The 20,458-nt window shown below is 36.0% G+C and overlaps 2 long non-coding RNA genes across 3 annotated transcripts; both read left to right on the top strand.

Moving 5' to 3' along the window:
• Positions 1-16,496: 16,496 nt before the first annotated feature.
• Positions 16,497-20,216, top strand: LOC120088175 (uncharacterized). 2 transcript variants are annotated; one of them, XR_016523965.1, is made up of 4 exons: positions 16,497-17,066; positions 17,141-17,211; positions 17,318-17,381; positions 19,626-20,216. It is a non-coding gene; the product is annotated as an uncharacterized LOC120088175 (long non-coding RNA). The 2 variants fall into 2 exon arrangements; XR_016523964.1 differs by having other exon boundaries at positions 17,318-17,386.
• On the top strand, positions 17,518-18,538 carry LOC150033203 (uncharacterized). The gene is made up of 2 exons (XR_016523966.1): positions 17,518-17,608; positions 18,198-18,538. It is a non-coding gene; the product is annotated as an uncharacterized LOC150033203 (long non-coding RNA).
• Positions 20,217-20,458: the final 242 nt, after the last annotated feature.

Raw genomic sequence — 20,458 nt, 5'->3', positions numbered from 1 at the left:
GTGTAAATTTGATAGATGAAAGGAGGAAGTACGATCGAACTACACGATCAAGTAAGTGGGAGAAAGGTTTTGTCTATCGTATAGACAGTGGGTACTTGATCGTTTAGTATCTTTTGCTCTCGTGAGCAATCGTCTAGCCAATCGTCTAGTAATCTCTTTAGATCATTTAATCTCTCATGAGGGCTATCGTATAGTCTCTCTCTTGTGAGCGATCGATTTGTAAATCGATAATGAAGCAATCGTATAATAAAATGAAAACACTTTTCATTTTATTCTTCAGTTATTAAAAACTGAAATTAACCTCCCACTTGCAAAGTTAATGGAGAAAAGAAAAAACCAACTAAAAAATTATCTCATAATTGTTTTTATTATAAATAAATATAATAACTAACTTATCATACTATATTTATAACATATAGTTTTAATATGACATCATATGTAATATTTAAACCATAGTTCTTTTCTCCTTGATTTAATATGAATCATACTTATATCAATTCCTCTAATTAATGTATCTAATATGTCAAATTAATTATATCACATATAATTGAACCATTAATTATATCATATATAATCAAATTCCCTCTTGTTAATTTGAGCACTTCAAACTAACCCAAAAATTTATTCTCAACTTGAATCCATTGAGCTATCAAGGGGACCTTATGGACCTGTAGCTTGAAGCTCCAACGGTATGTGAATAACTAATTAAACTCTTTAATCACGAAATCCACCATCCGTTAATTGTGGGCACTCCACTAAACATCAATAGCTGCACTCTTCTCACTACAGATATATTTCTGTGTCTATTAGATATAACGAATCAATAGTACGATAACCCTTCCTAGATCGCTCGTAAGTATAGCTGGGCCAATTTACCGTTTTGTCCCTGTTGTTACATCTAACTTCTTAAATACCACTAATTCCTCTAATGAACAATATATCATAGTCCTACTATGAGTGAACACTTCTCGGGGTGTGGCGCCACATCGTTCAAGCCCTGGAATCAACTCTTAAGGGAGCAATCTATCTACTTACCCCTGGTTCGGGGAAGGAGTGAATTCCATATTGTGTAGCTGAATTCCTAGCTCCCCAATCAGACGAATCCCCAAAGTGGTAGGTTTGAGTCAGCAATCTGGTCACTTACACCCATGCAAATCAAAGGACCACCTTCATAGGCAGGAGTTCCCAACTCATTCAGGATTAAGGTCATGTGACCGATGGTCATCATAGTGAAATGGAAGTCTCTATCATGAACAACATTATATAGCGAGACTAAACATTTCGTGGTCTGGTCTTATACAAACTCCTTTGTATAGGATACCCCCACTCGCATGTCTCCACATGAATGATCAAGATCAGACCATCTATAGTCCTTTTCAACACTTGTAACATCTACAAACTGGGTTGTATCCGTAGTATCACCAAGATAAGGTTTCCCTCCTTTATCCATATACTACAGACCATTTAGGTTATCACTTAAGGCATGATCCACTTGTATGTCTCCACATACATGCTTAAGTTACAATGATAACTGGGGATCTTAGTTATTGGTTTGTGGTTAATGCAACTAAAATATCTCATATTTCATAGACAACAATGAAGAAAATATCTCATATTATTACATCACAAAGTTTGATCATACAGGTGTTCACAAACTACAAGACCTTACGAGATTTAGGGCATCAACTCCAACAAAAATAGCCTTTAATTTTTCCCGTAATGGATAACTTATTATTGCATATTTAAAATAATCAATTATTATATCAAACAAAAAATTAACTACGAGGTTTTAGGACATAAATCCCAATAGGTGAGTGATAAAAAAGTGTACTGAACAGTCTTAGTCACAATTGAAATGATGTTGGGATATTTAAATACAGTTATGGTTTCCTCTTCTAACCAAACTAACGGTTAGAGATGTCTATTTTTCCCATAGGAACCTGCTGATAGCACCAAAATTGTGCTATTTTACTCTTCTTAATTCTATGTTGTTACTATATTTAATGTGTTTATTTGATGATTTTCTAGACATTGAGCATCTTGAAGGTAGAATTCGTCGTTACGAGCTATTTGGGGTTGATTTGGAGTAATTAGGAGCTAATTTGAGCAATTGGACTTCAAGAGGACGTGACTGGATGAAAACACCCCTAGACAGAGCATCGCAACATTCAAACGAGCGTTGAGCAAGGCTATAAGACAGTAGCTACTCATTTGATGAAGAACAGGGTTGTGTTGCAATCTATATGTAGTGTTGCAACGCTACGAATTGAAGATGAACGCGCACATGGAGCAGAGGCAACGTCACGACGCTACGAGATTTTCTATTAATGCGTCTCTCGCATTTTAAGGCAGAGGACACAACCTTCAATCGGTCTCCAGCCGATTTTCACCCTTTTCTTACCTCTCCACTTGTCTTTTTCTCCCTTTTTCTTCTCATCTCATGTAACTAATGAAACGATGTCGGGATTTGTCTTCTTCATCTCAATGGGAAGGTAAGTTCTAGCTATTTTCTAGTTTAGGGGAATTTGGAACGATGTAGTTTTTTGGGAGTTTTGTTGGAATGCAATCTTTTTGTTCTTGTTTATGGGTTTTAATCTGAACTTTGTGTTTTATGAATTGCGTGATTTTAATTATTGATTGACGGCCAATAATTTGTCGTGTGATGCTAATACTTTGTGATTACCTTGTAATGTCTGACAAATATTTATAGGTTAATCTCATTGGAAGCAATAGGTTAGTTAGACAAAAATGACTGCTCCTATCAACCTAAAGAAAAACTATATTGAACATTTGATTAGATGTTAGAAGTCGAACACTCATCCTAGCATTATCCCTAGAACTTAATGCGATTAATTCATTTGTATGGAGCGGATTCGTTTTCTATGCATGTTGATTAATTAGGTAATTAGGACCATTAATTGAGATTCCAATCAATTGGACTAGGAATATTCAAGAAACTAAATTACCTTTAAATAACTCGATGAACAAAAATTACATTGACCAATTCTAATTCCCTTAAGCTAGATTGTTTCTTTAATTGCATTGCTATCTTTTATTTTCTTGCACTTTCCTTTATCCAACCATACCAATCCCCCACTCATTCACCACTTTAACTCAAAACAATCTTGATGAACTAATCTTTCGTGCTTCCCTGAGGTTTGACCCCGTACTTGTCGCTTGTACTACCAGTTAGTATAAGTAGTTAGTTTGGTGATTTATAAATATTATTTGCATAGCAAGGGTTTGGGAGCAACACCCTTTATTTATTATAATAATTTAATATTATGTTATTATTATTATATAGATATTATATTTAAAATTCAAATTTTATTGTTTAATGGTCAAGATAATGAATATGTTTGAATTGAACATTTAAATTTAGATTATATAGATGAATAATTTGATTAGTAGTTTTTTTTTTTAGTAATTTCTCTTTAAATTCAAATTGTCTATGTGGACTAATCATATAAAAAGTAATTAATGAGAAATTTAGCTATTTAATTAAAACTTTTCCATAGTAGTGATATTATTTAATTGATTTTTTTTTAAAAAAGGGGAAATTTTCCCATGGGGAACTTGATCCCTACTAATTCCCCTGGGGAATTTCCATCTCAATCCTCGTGGAGAATTTCACGAGGATAGAAAATAATATGGGGAGCGAGAATAGGGAGGTCATTCAACCCTGCCTCACCTGTGGACATTTCTCATAGTGGTCCTCGCATTTTCTAGCTTCGAAAACAATTAGTCATTATGGTCCAAGGATTAATTGAAGGAAATCGAACATGAGAATTTCCATGAGCAGTGGAATGATCGTTCCAAATTTCAATTGATATTGAACACTAACAATTACAATCAAGAAACTAAAACTAACCGGTCATGCACAAAACGAAATTACAGCACGCTTTACAAGATAATCAAGGGAAAGATTACACATACCTTTGAAGACTCATCTTCAAAGTCCCTTGATCACGAATGCTCAATCTCCAATACTGCAACACACAAATGCTCAAACACAGTGACCACCACATGAACACTGCGAACACAATGAACGGCCTCCAAAAACCTCAACTTAATCAAGTTTTGTAAGACACCACCACAATAGCTACCTTGGTATTCTCGATGTGAGAATCCAGAAGTGTGGGCTTTGTGTGGATTTGGTTAGAGGAAGAGACGGAGGGACCACAATCGTGTAAATGATTGAGTATTATTGGGTTTTATGTCCTAAAACTTGTAGTTTGTAAAAAGATAAACATTTTCTATGGTCAATAAACTTATTATTGATTTTATAAATTGCATACATAAAAGTTTAAATCCAATAAACTAAGATCCATGACTATTATAATGAATACTTGAACTTCATGTAGAGACATAAAGATGGATCAAGTTCGAGTAAATAGTAAAAACGATCTATAGTACATGATTAAGGTTGGGTACCTTATTTTGGTAACACTATTGGATGCGGCCTACTTTGTAGTTGTTACAAAAAGTTGTAAACTGCTACAAACGAAGTGATCCTAATTCATACATGTTATGACATGAGGAGTGGGGGAATCCTATGCAATGAGTTTGCATAAGATCGGACCAAGAAATAAGTCACTCTTACTTTATAACACTATTTACTGTATAAGACTGACTATTTCACTTAGATGACTTAGGTAACTCGATCTTAATCCTGAGCTAACTATGAACTCCTGTTTATTCGGGATTATCCTTAGATTTGCATAGGTGAGGGTTGGCTCAACAGCGTCGACTCAATAAGCCTCCCATTTCAGGGTAAGACCAAATAAATAGCTTGGGACATAGGGTGCACGACGGAATTCACGGCTACCCGATTTAGGAATAGAAGAAAGGTTGTTCTCTCAAGTACTGAATCCAGGTCTTGAACAAGGGGCCCCACTCTCTAACTGGGCTGAGAGAGTTTTGGTTTTGTGACTGGATCACAAACCAGTTGTTCATTAGAGGATCAGTAGAAACTAAGGAACAAGACGTAATCTCGGGGGTAAAACAGACATTTGACCCAACAGTTATTGCGAACAACCTGTGAAGGGTCAACTTACTAATTATAGTTAAATCATGTGGACATAATATATCTACAGTGAGGGGAGTTCAACTATGGGTTTTAGTGGAGTGACCCATTAGTTAACGAATAGGGGTTAATTCGGTATAATGAATTTAGCCAATTAATCTCGGATCGTTGGAGCTCATGATTTATAGGTCCGCGAGGTCCCCCTACTAGCTCATAAATGGATTAACTATAGAGTAGCATGATAAGTTAATTTGAAACGTTCAAATTAAAATTAAAGAAATTAGTAATTATATGAGATATAATTATACGTTTAATTTTAAGAATTAAATGGAATAGGAGAATGAATATTTAAATATAATTTAAATATATGAAGGTGGATTTGTGTCAAATTAGTTTAATATTTGATATTAAATTAATTATAATTATTTAAATTGTTTAAATAATTATTTATTATTTTTTTAAGAAATTATTTTGTAAGATTAATAATATTTTTAATTTTAGAAATCAATTTTTTTTTATTTTAATCAATTCAAAAGTTGAAAAGTTGAAAAATTTAAATAAAATGGATTTATGGGATTTTCCATTAAGCCTTCAACTTGCTCAAACAAAACCCACTTCATTTTGGCTTCAAAACTCCAAGCATGAACTGCATCTCATGCAGTCATCTTCTTTGCATGAAGGTTCTGCAATATATTGAGAAGATTGGAGTGAAATTGAGGCATGCAAATATAGCGTTTTGCTGGAAAAATCGAGTTGAAGAAGTTGTTCTTCAAGTGGTGGTGACAGTGAGCTTTTCTCCAAATTCTCTTCATTCAAGCTTATTTTAAGTCTCACAACTCAATCTAAAGTTCCAAGAGAATAGTGGAGAAGATCTTGAGGTGGTCTACAGCAAGATTTGGAGAAGTTTGCAGCTGAGGATCAAGAATTGAAGAAGTTTTACAAAGGTATGACTTGAAACCCTCTTGGTCTAGCTTGAGCATGCTTTAGTTTCTGCCAAAATTAATGAATTAGAGTACTTATTGATCCTTGTTACTTTCGCTGCTTGCTGATACATTCCAACACAAGTGGGAGATGACAAGTCTATCATATAGATGAATGCCCAATTGTTTAACAAATGCTCGGCGATCATTTAGCAAATGCTCTACGATCGTTTAGCTAATGGCTAGCTGAGTGAACTATCGTGTAGTGTCACTCCACGATTTTTTAGTCTCTCTTCAGCTATCGTTTAGTAAATCCTATTCACTTGACAACCTTTCTGTGAGAATTTGTCGAAAATAGCAACTTTCTCAAAACTTAATCATACTAAATTTAGGAAAACAATTTTCCTTTTATCTTACGGTTACCATGAAACCACCAATAACCTCCCACTCAATTGGTTATTAGAGAAAAAGATATAATTATCAAATAATTAATTTTATTATAAATATATATGATAATCAACTTATCATACTATATTTATAACCTATAGTTTTAATATTTCATCTCATGAAACATATAAATCATAATTATTTTTTCTATTTCATGGTACTTAATGTAAATCTCATTTACATTAATCCTCCATTTCATGTATCTCATACATCACACCGATCATATTATATATATTCGAATTTCCTCTTGTCAATTTGAACATTTCAAATCAACACCAAGAACTGATTCTCAACTTGAATCCATTCAGCTACCAAGGGGACCTTATGGACCTATAGCTTGAGCTCCAACGGTATGTGAATAATTGACTAAACTCTTTAGTCATGGCATCCACCATCCATTAACTGCTAGGCACTCCACTAAAGACCAACAGCTGCACTCTCCTTACCACAAATATATTATGTGTCCATATCAACCAATCAACAGTGTAATAACCATTCACAGATCGCTCGTAAGTACAGGTAGGCCAATAACGTTATGCCCCTGTAGTTACATCTAACTTCTTAAGTACCATTGATCACTCTAATGAACATAAGTCATAGTCCTACTATAACCGAGTCCTCTCTTCCAAAGGGATGTTGTGGCCACTATGTTCAAAACCAGTAATCAGCCCTTAAGGTAGCAATCTATCTACTTACCCATGCTTCGAGGAAGGAGTGAATTCCATCTTGTGTAACTGAGTTCCTAGCTCCCAAATCAGACAATCCCCAAAAAGATAGGCATGTTGAGTTGGCAATCTGGCCACTCTCATCCATACTAATCAAAGGACCACCCTCAAAGGTAGAAATTCCCAAAACACTCAGGATTGAGGTCATGTCACCTATGGTCGTTTAGGTGAGATGTAATTCTCAAGTATCAACGGTGTTATATACAGAGACTAGACATCTCGTGGTCCAGTCTTATACAAACTCTTTGTATAGGACACCCCCGCTCACATGTCTCCACATGAATGGTCAGGATCTACCATTTGTAGTAGTTCACAACACTTTCAAACCTCTACAAAGCGGGTTGTATCCATAGTGTCACCAGGATCAGGTATCCCTCCTTAATCCTTATACTACAGACCTTTTTAGGTTATCACTGAAGGCATGATCCACTTGTATATCTCATATACATGCTTAAGTTTACATACAATAACTATGGAGCTTTGTTTATTGGATATGAGTAAATGCCAAAGAAAATACTCTTATTTTATTCATAACAATGTGTATAGATTACAAACTACGAGACTCCAAGAGAATTAGGACACTAATCCCAACAATCTTCCACTTGTCCTAATGCCTCGGGAGACTAATGTACAATACATGAAAAATTACATAAACAATATATAATAAACTAGGACATACTCTATACCCCAGTATCATCTCCCTCTTGCCCTAGATAAGATGTCGCATGTCCTGCAGACCTAGACTCTCCAAGTGATTCTCGAACACTTTAGCCATGAGAGCCTTTGTAAATGGATCAACAACGTCGTGCTCTGACGTGATCTTCGTGATTATCACATCACCACGATGCATAATCTCTCTGATCAAGTGGTATTTTCGTTCGATATGCTTGTCTCAACAATGACTCCAAGGTTCCTTCGAATTTGCCATAACTCCGCTGTTATCACAATAAAGAGTGATCGGCAAATCCATATTTGGAACAACTACCAAATCTATAAGGAATTTCCCCAAGCAAATAGCCTTCTTATCTGCTTCACAAGCGGCTACATATTCGGCTTCCATAGTGGAGTCAGCGATGCATCCTTGCTTGATACTTCGCCACACTATAGCCCCTCCATTTAGAGTGAACACTGACCCCATTGTCGATTTACGAGAATCTCTATCGATCTGAAAGTCAGAGTCTGTGTATCCTGTAAGGATCAAATCCTTATCTCTATACACGAGATCTTCGAAGATACTTAAGGATCGTCTTGACCTCCATCTAATGATCAAATCCTGGATTGGACTGATAACAACTGACAATCCCTAGTGCATAGTAAATGTCGAGTCGAGTACACAACATTGCATACATTAAGCTTCCTACATCTGAAGCATAGGGAATACGTCTTATCTCCTCAACTTCTTGAGGTGTTTGAGGACATTAATCCTTAGACAATACGATTCCATGCCTGAAGGGTAACAAACCCCTCTTGGAATCCTGCATCTTGTACCTTATCAACATTTGATCGATGTACGATGCCTGAGACAAGGCTAACCTTTTGTTCTTACAATCCCGAATAATCTAGATCCCTAGAACATTCTGCGCCTCATCCAAATCTTTCATTTGGAACTGGGCAGCTAGCCACTTTTTAATATCAGTTAGAAACCCTACATCATTTCCAATGAGTAGGATATCATTCATATACAGTACCAGGAAAGCTACTGAGCTGCCGATGATCTTCTTGTAAACACAAGGCTCATCAATGTTCTGATCAAAGCCAAACGATTTGACCGCACTATCAAACCTAATATCCACGATCTAGATGCTTGTTTCAACCCATAAATGGACCAATTAAGCTTGCAAACTCTTTGCTCTTGATCTGGAACAATGAACCCCTCTAGTTGTGCCACGTAGATGGTCTCCTCAAGATTACCATTAAGAAAGGCAGCCTTGACTTTCATTTGTCATATCTCATAATCATAAAATGTGGCTATGGACAGGAGTATCCTGATAGACTTCAGCATGACAACAAGTGAGAAAGTTTCCTCATAGTCTACTCCCTCGACCTGGGTATAACCCTTTGCCACGAGTCTAGCTTTAAAGGTTTGCACCTTTCCATCTACACCTCGCTTTCACTTATAGATCCACTTACACCCTATAGGTCTTACCCTATTAGGTTGATCCACAAGTTCTCAGACTTGATTTAAGTACATAGACTCCATCTCTTGGTTCATGGCCTTAATCCACTCATCCTTATCAACATCCTCCATTGTTTGCTTAAAAGACAATGGATCCTTGACCACATCATTAGAAATGATGTTCTAGGCTTCAGTCAAATGCATGTAATGTTTCGGTGGGTTCATAACCCTCCCACTACGTCGAGGCTCAACTCTTGAGCTAGTTAACCAGATGTACTGACCTCAACAACTCTTGTTGATTTGTCAGTCTGTTCAATAACTCTTGTTGAACCCTCAATAGTCTCAGGCTCACTAGAAATCTCACGAAAAATAAGCTTACTTTATGGCTGATGATCCCTTATGTGGTCTTTTTCCAAGAAGATAGCATTTGTAGAAATAAACATTTTGTTCTCACTCGGATCATAGAAGAATCCACCTCTCGTTTCCTTGGGGTACCCTACAAAGAGGCAAACCTTCGAACGCAGTTCCAACTTCTTCGGGTTAGTCACTAGCACATGTGTCGGACACCTCCAAATCCTGAAGTGGGGTAAACTACCTTTACGGCCTTTCCATAGCTCAAAAGGTGTTTCGGAAAACACTTTTCGAGGGAACATTGTTCAGGATATAGCATGTAGTCTCCACTACAAAACCCCAAAATGAGTCTAAAAGATGAGCATAACTCATCATAGACCGAACAATGTCCAACAAGGTTTTGTTTCTTCTTTATGATACACCATTCTGCTGAGGTGTACCTGGGGCCAAGAGTTGGGATGCAATCCCATGTTCTATCATATAGTTCTGGATTACATGATTTCTTCTTCATATATCTCGATAATTGATCTATGGAGCAATTACTTAGAAGTACATTTTGTCCCATCATCACCCAACGTTCTACTTTCTGCTCTATCAGCAGAGGACGGAATGGAACTCTTTTTTCCCATTGGAATACGGATGAGATAAAAAAGGCCATCATTTGGAGGTCCATATACTCTCCACCACGATCAGGTCATAGTGTTTTTATCGTCTTACCTAACAAGTTTCCAACATCAACCTTATACTCCTTGAACTTGTCAAGGGCTTCAGACTTACGTTGCATTAGGTAGAGATACTCGTACCTTGAATAATCATTTATGAAAGAGATGAAATATTCATACCCACCTCGAGCTCTAACACTCATCGGACCACAGAGGTCGGAATGTACAAGTTTCAAGGCTTCTTTGGCTCTGTAAACTTTTCTAGAAAAAGGTCATTTGGTCATCTTGCCTTCGAGGCATGATTCACACAATGGCAATGAGCTTTCTTTTAAACTCTTTAAAAGTTCACATTTCACCAACTGCTCAATCCTATTGAGGTTTATGTGACCTAATCTTAGTACTAAAGATGGGCATTTTCCTTAGGAGAAACCTTTGATCTTTTAGCTGTTGTTGTCGTACTGAACATTTCAGTATTAAACAAGGCTTTTATGACTAATGGCTTCAGTACATATAAGTTACTTTCCATTGAACCAAAACCAATCTCTATTCAATTCTTGAAAATAAATTCTTTACTCCCAGAAAAGGAGACAGTATAACCTTGTTCAATGAGACAAGAAACCAATATTAAGTTCCTCTTGATATGAGAAACTACAAAAATATTATCCAGTAACAAATAACGTTTCTTGTCCAAAAATAACTTTAAATTGCCTACAGCAATAGCTGAAACAACCTCACCAATGCCGACTCGAAGAGTCAACTCTCCCTGTGGCAACGTTTGCCAGGAATTGAATCATTGGTAAAAGGAACTGACGTGATTAGTAGCACCTGAATCAAGGATCCAGGCAGAATCATCATTCTCTACCAAACACGTCTCTAAGACCAATAAATCACATTTATTGTCTTTAGAAATCCTCCTCTTTTGGAGAGTAGTGGGATCTGTATCAGAACCTAAATAAGCTCCAAGTTCCATTTCAGAGAACATTTCTCGTCGATGAACTTTAACAGAGTCAACAACAATTGTTTTCTCTTTCTAGAGTTTAACTTGGGAACTGACACTATTGGTTTTGTCATCCATCCCTTTGTGCTCAAAAAGTAAGAACTGACATTCAAACAAATCTTGCAACAAGTCCATGATCTCACGTGAAATGACCATGTTCTCAACCCTTTTGGCCAAAGCATCAGGTATGCTAGCCAATATGTGAAGTCGGGCCAATGAATTAGCCTTCATCCATAACTCATGTGCATTACGAACACTTTGCGGTGCATCAAAGGTGGAGACTTGAAGACATTCCTCAACCATGACAAACTCGAGGTCGTTTACCACGAAATACGTTTTATAAGACTCTTTCCACTATATGTAATCAGTCAAATTAGAGGCATTAAATGGAAAATCATTTCCATTGTATGTAATCAATCAAATTAGAGACATTAATCACCCATACTAATCAAAGGACCACCCTCAAAGGTAGAAATTCCCAAAACACCCAGGATTGAGGTCATGTCACCTATGGTCGTTTAGGTGAGATGTAATTCTCAAGTATCAACGGCGTTATATACAGAGACTAGTCATCTCGTGGTCTGATCTTATACAAACTCTTTGTATAGGACACCCCCGCTCACATGTCTCCACATGAATGGTCAGAATCTACCATTTGTAGTAGTTCACAACACTTGTAAGCCTCTACAAAGCGGGTTGTATCCATAGTGTCACCAGGATCAGGTATCCCTCCTTAATCCTTATACTACAGACCTTTTTAGATTATCACTTAAGGCATGATCCACTTGTATATCTCATATACATGCTTAAGTTTACATACAATAACTATGGAGCTTTGTTTATTGGATATGAGTAAATGCCAAAGAAAATACCCTTATTTTATTCATAACAATGTGTATAGATTACAAACTACGAGACTCCAAGAGAATTAGGACATCAATCCCAACATTAATGTCATCAAAGATTACTATACAAAAATCACAACTATCTGACAAAAATTAGTTGAATTTGGCCCAATTGAAGTTTGTACTTATGGTGGACTAAAGTTGATTTTTGAACATATTAAATCTCAACATATAATGTTATTTCTTATAGGATTTAATGTGTGTATGCTCCACTTTAAGCTAGATTCTCTTCATTTGACATAGTCATTTGTTGTGGCTAGTAAAACCATTCAATAATTGAAATGAGAGTTTTATCCCTCTCAAAGTGGTCAACCAATCCGTTTGAATGGGCTTCTTGAAAGATAGCCTCTCTGAGATCCTTGGGATATACATAGTTGATTTCCTTTAAAAGAAATCTGTCTAATAGATGAAAGTATTTACAGTTGTTGTTAGTAAGACAAGACTACCATGTTCGATGAAAATCAGGATCATTTTCATAAGTTGTAGAAAAAATTTATAATACTCAATTTGTAATTTGTGTAGTTTGTCATAAATGTTTAAGTGTATTTTGTAATTATAATTTTTTTAAAAAAATTTTGAAAACAAGAAAATGACAATTTATTATTTTTGAAAATGAGTTATTTTAAGCGTTGTTTTTTTAAAATCATTTTTGAAAATAAGTAAATCAAACACGTTATAATTGTTTTCCTTGTATTTTTCTTTTCTTTTTTTTTTTTTTTGAAAACATAAAAATGAAAATGAATCACTAACCAAATGGGACCTAAAATTTTCTATTTATCTTGTCAGCTCAATTGTCTACTCTCAAGTCTCATATGTGAATCAGTCCAAATAGTTGGATTTTGACTTTATATTTTGAGAAATGGGCTTGAAGCCCAAATCCAGGTAAAGCCAAGATGTTGCATGCTTCAATCGTGTTTATGCTTTTGAAGATAAATGATGATAAGAATGAATAATTATGAAGAAGATGTTTAATCTATCTCTTGGTATGAAGATGATATTATGTGTTGGACTGATGATAGATTTATGTCCATGCAAACCTTGCTAGTGCATACAAGTTCTCTTAAGCTAGACCCAAATATAAATCTAACCTAAGTGTCCTGGTAAATCAAACCTTGCTTTCCAAAACATTTTTATATTTCAAGTTCAGTAATGCGTTAGAAGGTTTTCTTGTTATAAAAATCCTTTCAAATGCAAGTTTTTATTTCTTGAAGACTACCCATGCGTCGATTTAGATAACTCGCCTTTGTTTTGGTTTGTCCCTATGGGTGTCATGAGGACATCCAACTACAAGTAAGTGCCTTTCGCGACTAAACTTTTATCTAAATTTTATGTTTTCTTTATTGGGCTTAGATAGTGGAGTTTGGGATGTGTTGGTCCTGGTTACTTACCTTCTTTTTGGCTTGTCCTCACGGGTGTCATGCGAACATCCAACTACGAGTAAGTGCCATTTCCAATCTTAACTCATATCAGGTTGGGTTTTCTTTCTACGCTGATAGTGGATGTTTTTTAGTTTTTATTTTTTTGTGAAGAAATAAGTGAAATTATGAATTTTTTTATAACTAGAGAGTGCATCAACTCGAACTTCCCCACTCCCAAATTTTGGAGGTTAGCAAGATCCTCATTGTTGAAAAGGAACTACAAAAATGCCTTAAAAAATTTCAAATGGAGGTTTGAGGTGAGGCTTGCACACATGGAAAATAAAAAATATGTTTCATTTAGTGAGGTTTTTAGACTTAGATTCCTAACGCCTATCCTAAACACATGAGTTATCAGACAGTAGTGCCATCATTGAGGTATTAAAGCACGATGCAAGACATAAGAATGATGATAAAGGAAAAATAAGAGGAATGTTTAACACAAACACAAGGATCAAAGTGTTGTAAATTTCATTCATGGCAAAGATATGTACATGAAATTTAAAATGGATAAACGCATACAAAAGTTGATAAAATAAAAAAATAATATAATCAAAAGGCCAACACTCCAAAATTTGTTTACGAGGCAAGTGCGTCGTCCCTACGTTCAATAGCATGGTCTTCATCCATGAATCTAAGGGGATCATGAAAGTGCTATGGCAGTGGATGTGGGGCAAATATTCTCATCAAGACTTGATTAATATATTGCATCATAAAGTCAAACTAGTCTTGACTCCTCTGCATTTGCTGAAGCAAGTAATCCCTTAAGACAACATTTTGGCATTATAGAGTTGTCAGTTGCAGGTGAAGAGCTTTCATGGATGCGACCGATGGTCGGAGTTGTGTTTGGATGAATTTTTTGAGCTCATCCATGTTGGCTTGTGTGACAGGAGGTGTAGGTGCATTGGACTGAAGAGGTTGTGGTTCACGCATCTTCTTAACTGACTATAGTAGTGTGGGCGTTGCTAGTTCCCAACCTAGTTGGCTCATAGATGACTGCTGGAGGGTTAAAGACAGAAGGTAAGGGAGAGTGTAGTGGAGAATGTTAAGGGCTTACTGTTTCACCAATCTGATCCCTATGCGTTTCATCGTGGTGACTTGGATCATTTGGTTCATTAATAGGAGATGTGAAAGTTGGGATGCTTAAAGGAGGAAGAGGTAGATGTCCACAAGGCTGGTGTCCTCATAGTCTATATAAGCTCAGCTTCTGACTCTTATTCATCAGGTGAAGCTTCATGGCTTGATTCATCATCAGAAGTTTTAACGCTTGCTTTCTTTTTCTTGTGTTGTGAAGGTTGAGGTCTTGACGTTTTTGGTTTGGGAGGTAAGTCGGGTTGATTGGGTGATCCTTTTAATAAACGCCTTATGAGCTTTATGTTCATCAGTCCAATAACTTCCTCAAAGTCATCCCCCTAGAGGGATGCCAGTGCTTTTGCACAACGCACAGATGAGCCATGGAAATACTTCACCATCACATCCTCTCCTCGGCTCCTCAACCAATAGTGGTGACACCTCCGATTTGAATTCTATCTTCATTTGTTGCTCCGTTGGGTGTGGTTCCCTTTCCTTCCACCAATACTTCTCCATCACCTTCGACTTCAACTCCTTCTCCACTGGCTTCATTTATTGCTTCTTCGGAGCCACTAGTGATCACTCCAATTCCATCTTCTTCAATCTCAACTCTTTTGACACAGGCTCCATTGCCGACCTCAACTCCTAACAATGGTATTGTTATGAATAGAATCTCTGTCTTTGAATCTATCATCGCAACCATAATTTCCTCCACCCTACTACTTTAAATGCGATTGGTCTATATTTCTTCGTCCTAAATCTTTCAAACTAATTAAAAAAATCTAATATTTGATTGTATAAAATTTTCAAACTAATTAAACAATCAAAACACAAAAACATAAAATAAGTTGAAAAAAATATTTTAAAAAATCAAAACAAATAAATAAAATGATATTTGAAAAAAATGGTTTAGTTTTGATATTTGAAAAAAATAACAATATGATTTGATGATTTAAAATAGGGGAGATATTTTAAGAGAAAATAAAGATGTAAGATAAAAGAAACGTGAAAGGAAAAAAAATTAGTTACACTCTAATTCGGATGAGGGTTTTGTAGTCATAAAATAATACACTACAATTGAAAATCAATTAACCAAATCATTTAAATCGTTTTTAACTTACCCAAAATTCTGTAACAATATTTTTTTTCTTATTCTAGACCCAAAATATCAGTTTAGAAAGTAGGGGTTGAGCTGATAAAAGCTTTATCTGCATAATTGTATTCATGAAGAAAGAAACCAATTTAGATTGGAGTATGGAAATCTCAATTAAAAATCGTGAATTGAAATTACTGATCAATTATGATGTGGTATGAACATAAGAGAAACAAACAATATTCGACGATGAGACATCCTTTCTTGATCGAATTTGTCAATGTGAGTTTAAGACCCTCAACAAACTGGTTAATACCAACACCGTCCATATGCTTAGGTTACCTTTTCACAATGGCTTGATAGGAATCCCTTTGGAAAGAAGAGACATTGCGACTTCAACTTTTGGTTGACGACCGATTAAGTCGAGCCTTTCATTCTATGTATTAGTGGATTTGATCGATTAAGTCAAGCCTCCAAAATAGACTTATCGATGATTGAGAACAAAAAATAGAATGAGTAAAAAAAGATGAAATTGAAAAAGATATGTTTGAAGCAACATAAAGGTGACTCCAAAGTAGATTTTTCGACGATTGAGAACAAAAAAATAGAATAGTAAAAAAAAGATGAAAATTGAAAAAGATTTCGAAGCAACAAAAACTTCAATAAATCAGAAGTCATGATAGTGGTTATTTTCATCCCACTTATCATTGAACAAAAGTCTTAATCATTGAACAACCATAACAAGAAATCCAATATACATGGGATAGAGGAATCAAACCTCTAAATATTATTTGGATTGTTGAGATGGGATTGAAAGACCCAAATATTTTCTAGATTGAATTCTCATATTTGTGGGGTTTTTTTTTTCTTGAATTAAAGGTTTAAAGCTGGAGAAAATAAAGAGGATTTATTGGAAAATAGTTGTGTTCTTATTGATGAGGTCATAAAAGACGGGAAAAGAAAAAGGCGAAACCCTGCCATCCAACATCTTCTTCCTCCTCCCTTGCAGCCGCTGATCACCCCCCCTCCTTCGATCTTCTTCGCCGGCGACCTCCACGAGCAGTCGACGACCATAGAGACCTTCGAACTGTCGCTACGCACGCTACCCTCGCGTTATCAACGACCCATACATTTGAGCTACGTTTCGGCAACTCTGCGAACCCACATCCACGCCAACACCTGCTCTATAGTCGACGATGGTGTACATTGACCCACGAATCTATCTTGTTCTATAACCACGACTTCGTCTAGGTTTTCGCAACATCATTTCAGCTCCGTTTGAGACTCCAGCGTGAACCTCGACGATTGGGTGTGTATTGCAGCGTCTTTGGTTTGGGGGTAAGCTTTCGATGAGTTTCGGCATCGACACATGCTTCGATTGGCTTCAAATCAATTTTCCCATAACGTTTTAGGTCCAAATCTGCAAGTTCGGATGCTGTCAAACACTAATCAGCAAGGATCGAAGGCTATCTAGTAAGATTCGGTAAGGATTACTTCTTTAATTCTTGTTTTGGATTGGATTTAAGTGTTCAAATGTTATTCTGAATCCTTGGAACTCATTCTTTGTTGTGGTTGGGTTAATTTCTAAGAATTTGTTTAAGGTTCAACGGCGACAACGACATCGTGATATCCACGAACCAGCAGCGAATTAAGGTCAGGTAATATTTGTAACTCTTGGGTAATATTTGTTTGTAGTTCAGGTTGGATTCTGGGTGTTCGGATTGAGGTTTAAGGTTGCTTTGGTAAGTTTACTCGGAGCACTATTTTAGATTTCAACTAAGGCTTCAAATTAAATTCCAACCTTTGGAACCATATTTTATTATCTCAGGAGCCTTTAGATCCTTTTGTAAGCAGTTTAAAAGCATTTTAAAAGCGTTTAGGTAGGTAGAATTCTACCTTTGGGTCTGTTTGTTTGTGTGTTAGTGTGATCTATTTCTATTTCAAATATTTGAGATCTATGTTATCTTGATATTTGTGATGCTTTTTGATATGATTAAAGCATGTCTAGATGCTCTTTGAATGGAATTGGATAATGTATACTATGTTGTGTTATTATGTGCTTCTGTGAACATACCATGCTCTTTGTATGGAATTGGATAACGTTGGGTGCTATAGGGGACATCATGGCCTTGAGTACCTTTAAGGAATGATGTACTGTTCAAGGCCTTAGGTTCGGCTAAGGGTTGAACGATGAGAACCATAAAGGATGATAGGATCCTGACTACGGGTAGGGGTCAACATGCCTCGAGGATTTCATTTAGAAAGTTGTGAGAGTAAGGTTGGGATATTGAGCGTGATTGAGAGTTTAGTTTAAAATTATGTATGCTTTGTATATAATGATATAATTCATGTGTTTAGCATGATGTGATTGATATTATTGTTGTTGTGTATCTTTGAAATGTATGTTGATTGGTGGCCCTTCAGGCGTGGGCTAATTACCAGTACAAGTGTGTACTGACCCTCCACTAGGTTTTGTAGGCGCCGAGGAGTATTGCAACCTTGGTGATGCTGAGGAGGAAGCTTGAGAAAGGCTGACTGTCTGACCATTAGGCGTGTTTTGTTTTGTTCCTTTTTTCGTAGTTTATTTTACTTACAAACTTTTAGAAGGTGACACTTTGTTTTAAGTTCAAGTCATGGTGGCCGTCCTTGAGTTGGAATTTTGTAATAAGGTTTAGTCGGTTTATTATGATAGCATTTCACGCTAGTATGAGTCTTTAGTAAAGTTTTGTTGAATCTGATTAATGTATTTGGAGTATGAGTTTTCTCGAAACTTTGTAGTTCTTTGAGAGAAGTTTGTTGTTTGATTGTTAGAAGTGCGTTTCTTTGAGCAGGTGTCAAAAACAATTTTGGTTGTGGTGGTAGCGTCGTTATGTTGCCGAACATTTTCTAAATATAAGAGTTAGTAAACTTAGTTTCATGTTCAATTTTGGTAACAGTCCCTAGTTTAACATTGAAATTTGGGGTCGTTACAATTGGTATCAGAGCGGAGTTGTTCTTGTAGATTGACCTAGAATCCAGGTTGTTAAGTAGCTAAGTTCTTTGGTGTTGGTCTATCTCTGTTTCCTTTCCGTCACCAGGTCCACAAACTTTTATTTTGCTATGACAATTGAATTGTTGATTTGGTTGGTTGTATGTCTATGTTTGACTTCGACGTGTGCTTGCAATTGTTTGTTAGTCGGCATAGGATGCTCCCTAGTTGACTAGATAGTTTTCTCTTATGCTTGCCTTGTGGTAGAAGTTTTAGGTTTTGCTTTAGAATTAAGGTTAGATCTTTTATCCCTTGGTGGGGTTAGTGAGGTGGCTCCAAATCCAAGCAAGTGAGACTGAACCTTATAGAACCTAGAACTTTTCTTAGTAAAGTGTCATGAAGCACTCAACCACTAGAAAAGAGTGACTTGGTAAAGAAAGATGAAATCAAGAGATCTTAGAGCCATTAGATTACTTTGTGTGTTTGCCTCCTTGGTAAAAGGTTCAAGTTGAAAGTGACATGGTTAAGGAAGGATCAAGTAAAAGCAAGCGTTCAACATTATTAAACAACTTCTTTCGAGGACAAAAGTCTTTTAAGGTGGAAGTCTATTTTTGGATTAAATTATGCCGTCAAATCTCTTTCAATCCTTTAATTTTAAATTTGGAACTTTTTAATCGTTGATTCTTTGTGTAAGTTGTAAAGTTTACAATGGTTATTTTGTATAAGTTGTAATAGTTTACAATGGTTATTTTGTACAAGTTGTAATAGTTTACAATGGTTATGTTTGTAATAAGTGTAAAGCGTAGAAGTTGTAAAATTTTGATAGATTGAATTAGATATTGTTTGTAATAAGTTGCGTCTACTATTTTGTATAAGTTGTAAATATTTACAATGGTTATGTTTCCACATTTTTGTTATAAAAAATCCAGGCTATTACAGTATTACTCTAGGCTTCTTCAGTAATGGCGAAACTGGAGCCCCTTGACGGAGTAGCCAAAGATAACAATGTCTCTGGAAAGAAGCAGAAGAGAAATCATGGGTCTACTTCCTTTTTCGTCTTCATTGATTACCTTTTCCTATTCATCTTTCTTGGGTTCCTCTGCTTCATCCTTTTCAAGATGTTCGGGGTCTGAGGCTCTCCAAATACAGAGATACAGAGACGACAAAGAGTTTCACATTCCATTTTGAAGATTAGGTTTTAATTTTCTCCATTCCACTTTTGCTTTATCGTGTCCATTTAATTCTGATACATGTATTGGGGGTTTTTAAATTGTCTGTGACTACTGATGTTGATCACATTTGGGATCTGGAGATTTCATTTTGATTGAAAATGAAGTCCGAATATCCATCCTTCAAGAGTTAATATCCCAACCCATGGAAGTTTTGTGAAGACGACGTCGCAAATTAATTTCTATGACATGTCAGATTCCAATCCTATTAACGTTTTTGGACATGTTATCTTTTGGGGGTTCCCCAAATGTTAATTTAATTAATTTAATGTATCTTCAACTTGATCTGTACCTTGATGTTTCCACTAAAGTAGTTGTAAATTTGTTACTGCAATCTTAAATGACTTCTTTATGATTCTTAAATTCAACATTACGGCCAAATGAAAGAAATGCAGGTCAGGTAGAAGTACAGATGTGATTCTTAGACGTACAAATGATTCTTAGAAATATCTGGACCAGGTCTTATCATTTTTATATACACGTTCATGATTATTTTTTTCTCTGTTGATCTAGTTTGGTTCTCTCAATGATTC

The sequence above is a fragment of the Benincasa hispida genome, chromosome 10 (genome assembly GCF_027475165.1).
Source record: "Benincasa hispida cultivar pf3 chromosome 10, pf3_genome.v1.1, whole genome shotgun sequence".
Lineage (NCBI taxonomy): Eukaryota > Viridiplantae > Streptophyta > Magnoliopsida > Cucurbitales > Cucurbitaceae > Benincasa > Benincasa hispida.
This window is presented reverse-complemented; position numbering and strand designations above follow the sequence as displayed.